We start from the raw sequence: 6,000 nt of genomic DNA on the forward strand, positions 1-6,000 counted from the left end.
TAAAATTTTATTTTTGGTCTGGTCAAAAATTGTTTTTGATTGGTTCACGAGATTTCGGATCGAATTGTTCGAGTCCGTAAATTTTAAAATTGATTTTGGATAAATTTGAATTTTTGGAAAATTTTAATATTTTATCCGTAAATTGAATTTTGAAATCAATTATTTTGGTACAATTGATGATAAGATATGATCTTATGATATATTAGATAAAATATGATTTTATTTGTAAAATTGGATTTTATAGATAAAATATGATTTTATTTGATATGGAGATAAAATATGATTTTATATGTGAAATGTGATTTTATATATAAAATATGATTTTATCTTGTTTAAATTTGAATTGCCACAGCATGTTATCCAATAAATTAATTTTGAATTACATGTTATTGGATAAGGATGATCGATTGCCATGACCAATTTTGTAGGTGTATGTTAGGAATTTACATTTTGTCTTTATTGTTGTTGGTTTTATTAATGGGCCTGGTTTATGGCCCGATATGAATGTCATATGTAATAAAAGTGGGCTTGGTTTATAGCCCGTTCCCACCCCCTAAAAATGTATCCCCTACTTGTCATTGTTATTTATTGTAAATACATTAGATTTAGTGGGAGATCAAGATTTGAAGATGGTGGGCCCAGCAGACAATGAAGACTGAAGAAATGTAAATTGGAAGCATATGTAATAGGATTGCATTTGCATACTGCATATTACCTAGGATTGGACTAAGACCCGTGATTGGCAACCACGGGTCAATTAGAAATGGAATCGATCATCCTATATAATATGTGATATTATGATTGTATGCATGTTTAGACATAAATTGCGTGAATCCGGCAATGCATGCAATAAATTAAATATGATGAGACAAATATTTTTATAAATAAAATCCCTCATTTTAAATATGATTTAAAATTTATATCAAGATAAATAAAGGAAATTTAAATATTGTTTAAATGTTCCTACCTTCCATCAACGGTCAATGTATGTGATGCTACCCGCGGATACGGTCCGGCTCATATTATTGGGGGGGCCCGTCCGTCGGAAAGCTGTACATTGGATCGACAAATGTTGTAAGTTGGGTGGAACTCCCATGGGATCGGCTCATATTATTGGGGGATCCACATGGCGACCGTCCATCACAACTTAATATTGATGGGTCATCTTGACATGTCACTTTAAACGGCGTCATATTATTGGGCCCTTATTGGACATGAGGTAAATACATGGGGGTTGCTTTGGAAGCAATTGGGCTCTACCTTTTGAGAATTATGGTTGGCTGATATTATTCGGGACCATAAGTTTGTCAATTGGACTCCATGTTCTCACTAAGGAAAAAGTTTTCCCGTTTTCACTAGAGGGTGGTGAAATCGTTAAAATAGTGGGAGTGAGATTCATAAAATTAAATTCGCCTATTTTATGTCTTAGTAAATTGTTAAACAATCATTGATATATGTCTGTTTTTCCTTTTCAGTATTTCATACAATGAATTCGCGAAATCCTTTATTCTCGATCCTCGAACAAAACAAGCTGACTGGCGCCAACTATACGGAATGGTTCCGGAAGTTGAAGATTGTCTTAACTTCGGAGAAAATGCCCTACGTGTTAGAGAAAGCACCTCCGAAGGAAGCACCAGCTGACATAAGTCCGGAGGAATTGGCCAAACTTGATGCATGGTGTGACCATGACATCAAGACCAAATGCTATATGCAAGCCTCGATGTCTGATGAACTCCAGAGGCGATTTGAGGACACGGTGAATGCTGCTGACATTCACACGCAACTCAAGGAACTTTTTGGGGCTCAGTCGAGGGCTGAAAGGTTCTCTACTGTTAAGGAGTTGATGACGTGCCGCATGCGTGAAGGGACTTCGGTCCGTGATCATGGGGTACGAGTGATTTGGCTCATACAGAAGTTAGCGACCCTTGATTTGGTGTTGGAGCATGAACTCAATGTGGACTTGCTGCTTCTATCTCTTCCTTCTTCATTTGATGGATTCGTGATAAATTTTAATATGAACAAGATAGAGGCCACCCTTGAAGAGATGGTCAATATGCTCGTTACATATGAATCCACACTTAAGAAGGATAAGCCAGCTTTCTTGGTGGGCTCCTCATCTTCTGCTAAGAAGGGGCCAAGTATGAAGGGCAAGAAACGTTCTGCCCCACCCAAGAAAGTGGAACCCGAGAAGAAGCAAAAGACAAAGGCTTCAAACGATGGAAAATCCAAGGATGTTTGCCATTACTGCAAGAAGCCGGGTCATTGGAAGCGCAACTGCAAGGAGTATCTTGAGCAGTTGGGAACTGCAAAGGGTATGTTCTATATCGAAATAAACATGTCACTTAATACAACTTCTTGGGTATTGGATACCGGATGTGGATCTCACATTTGCAATGATTTGCAGGTGATGACAAGAAGTCGCAGGCTTAGAATGGGTGAGGACCCAGCTGAGGCTCGGGAATGGTTCCAGAGTTGAAGCTACGGCCATTGGAGATGTTTGTTTGATTTTGCAGAATGGTTTTAAATTATTGTTGAGAGATGTTTTATTTGTGCCAGATTTAATTAAAAACATTATTTCTATTTCTATGCTTGATAGAGATGGTTATTCTTGTAATTTTGTGAATGGGATTTGCAATATTTACAAGAATGAATGTTTAATTGGAAATGGACAACTTGAAAACGATCTATACAATTTAAAACTAAAAGACGTTCCAGTAAATTGTATTGACAAACCGGCGACAACAAACAAAAGGAAAATCGATAGTCAAAACCCGGCAAACCTTTGGCACGCTAGACTAGGTCATATTTCCTCAAGGAGGATGAACAAGCTAGTGGGAGAGGGCATGTTTGATATGTCTGATATTAACTCTCTACCTACTTGTGAATCCTGCCTAAAAGGGAAAATGACTAAATCTCCTTTTAAGGGGAAGCCTGAACGTAGTCAAAATCTGTTGGATTTGATCCATACAGATGTTTGTGGTCCATTTAGAGTAGGGACTCAACATGGCCACACCTACTTCATTACCTTTACTGATGATTATTCTAGGTATGGGTATTTATATTTAATGAAATATAAGTCTGAAGCATTTGAAAAGTTCAAAGAATTCAAGGCTGAAGTAGAAAACAAGCTAGGTAAAAGTATTAAAGCACTTCGATCGGATCGAGGTGGAGAATACTTGAGTACCGAGTTTTTGGACTATCTAAAAGAGAATGGGATTCTCTCTCAGTGGACTCCTCCTATGACACCACAGCTTAATGGTGTATCGGAGCGTCGTAATCGAACTTTGTTGGACATGGTTCGATCCATGATGAGCTTCACTGAGCTTCCACCTTCGTTTTGGGGCTATGCGCTTGAAACGGCGGTATTGTTGTTGAATAACGTCCACACTAAAGCAGTGGACAAAACACCATACGAGTTATGGAATGGCAAAGCTCCTAAGTATTCGTACTTGAGGATTTGGGGATGTCCTGCTTACGTGAAGCGGACAGTGGGAGATAAGTTGGATAGTCGATCCAGCTTGTGTTATTTTGTGGGGTATCCGAAGAATTCAATCGGATATTATTTCTATTATCCTGCTGAAACAAAGGTGTTTGTTTCACGGAATGCCACCTTCTTGGAGAAGGAGTTCTTATTGGATAAGAAAGGCGAGATGATGGAACTCGAAGAAGTTCGAGAAGAACCCGAAATACAAAATAACGATCCCACACCTCAGGAACCATTGCTGGACACGCCTGCACCTAGAAGATCCGAGAGGACTTCTAGACCTCCAGTTCGATATGGTCTTCTTCTTGAAGAGGGTCAAGATGAACCCGACATTGGATGTGATCCAAGAAGCTTCAAGGAAGCAATTTCTGATGCGGATTCGAATTTATGGCTTGAAGCTATGCAGTCTGAATTGGATTCGATGCATACTAACCAAGTCTGGTCTTTAGTGGATCCTCCCGATGGAATTGTTCCAATAGGGTGTAAATGGATCTACAAAAGAAAGCTTGGGCCTGATGGTAAGATATTGACTTACAAGGCGCGATTGGTGGCGAAAGGTTATACTCAAAGGCAAGGAGTTGACTATGATGAAACCTTTTCACCAGTTGCTATGTTCAAGTCCATAAGAATCCTTATTGCCATAGCTGCATGGTATGACTATGAGATATGGCAAATGGATGTGAAGACTGCTTTTCTTAATGGAGACATTAAAGAGGAAATCTATATGAAGCAGCCTGAGGGGTTCACATCCATGGGAAGCGAGCATAAGGTATGCAAGCTTCAGAGATCAATTTATGGTCTAAAACAAGCATCAAGAAGTTGGAACCAGAAATTTGATGAAACAATTAAAGATTTTGGTTTCATCAAGAACCCGGAGGAACCTTGCGTGTACAAGAAAGTAGTTAAGGATGCGGTGACATTCTTAGTACTTTATGTTGATGACATCCTACTCATTGGGAATGATGTAGGGATGTTGCAGTCAACAAAGATATGGTTATCAGGTAGATTCTCGATGAAGGATTTGGGTGAGGCATCCTACATTCTTGGGATACAGATCTATAGAGATAGATCTAAGAGAATGATAGGACTCACACAATCAACCTACATCGACACCATATTGAAACGGTTTTCAATGGATGGGTCCAAGAGAGGACATCTACCCATGTGTCATGGAGTTTCTCTATCCAAGTCTATGTGTCCCAAGACTGATGCAGAGATAGAGAATATGACACATGTACCATATGCGTCAGCTATAGGTAGTATCATGTATGGGATGATATCTACCAGACCGGATGTAGCATTTGCTCTGAGTGTCACGAGCAGATATCAGTCTAATCCTGGTCAGATGCATTGGAAAGCCGTGAAGGACATTCTTAAGTACTTGCGAAGGACTAAGAATATGTTCATGGTTTATGGAGGACGAGAACTCAAACTGGAAGGCTATACCGACTCTAGCTTCCAAAGTGATGTGGATGACTCGAAGTCAACCTCTGGATTTGTGTTCATGCTCAATGGTGGTGCTGTCTCTTGGAAGAGTTCCAAGCAGGACACCACAGCGGATTCCACCACTGAGGCTGAATACATTGCAGCATCAGCTGCTGCTAAAGAGGCCGTTTGGATGAGGAATTTCGTCCAAGAGTTGGGCGTCATTCCTGAATTTGTTGGTCCAGTCCGGTGTACTGCGACAACACGGGTGCCGTTGCTCAAGCAAAGGAACCAAGGTCTCATCAAAGATCCAAACACGTACTGAGGAAATACCACATAATCCGGGAGATTGTGGAAAGAGGAGACATCAGTGTCGAACGAGTGGCCTCTGCAGACAATATCGCTGATCCACTTACTAAGCCTTTGCCAGGACCATTGTTTGACAAACATCGCGAAGCAATGGGTCTACGTAGTATGACTAGTTGGCTATAGGGCAAGTGGGAGATTGTAAGAGTGGGTGCCCAGTGAGCCAACTGTGTGGCTATGGGCTTTGTTGACTCTTTGTATAAACAATCTTTTGTTTAATATTATTTACACTTTTATGGCAATGACTTTATATTACTTCATATTGTTATATTGTGATATACTATTGTTGTTTTGATAAAGACCTTGAATATACTATAGTGTATGTAAGATGTGGTAGAACATGGAGATGTCTATCATGAAATACATCTTATAGTCACTGTATATTCTAAAACCGTTCCTAGTCGATTGAGCCGTCCGAAAATAAGGATAAGGATCGCTCGAGTTTGAGACTAGCATTTGCGATGCGGAGTACCACGTTTCATTGGTAGGGAACATGGAGATGTTCGAAGCATGCAAATGGATATTCATAGGATGAATAGTCGAACTACCCTATCCGGACTTTCCAAGTGGTTATCACTTATCGAGTGGATAAAGTCCGCGGTTTTGGTTGTACACCATTAGTCCTTACGACTTGAAACATCATGGAGACTCTATATGCTAGTACTGTGCTTTGACTCGTTTACCGACTCTGAGGGGGTCATCAGGTGTCGAGATTGGGTACAGTT

Source organism: Henckelia pumila, chromosome 3, assembly GCF_033568475.1.
Source record: "Henckelia pumila isolate YLH828 chromosome 3, ASM3356847v2, whole genome shotgun sequence".
Taxonomy (NCBI): domain Eukaryota; kingdom Viridiplantae; phylum Streptophyta; class Magnoliopsida; order Lamiales; family Gesneriaceae; genus Henckelia; species Henckelia pumila.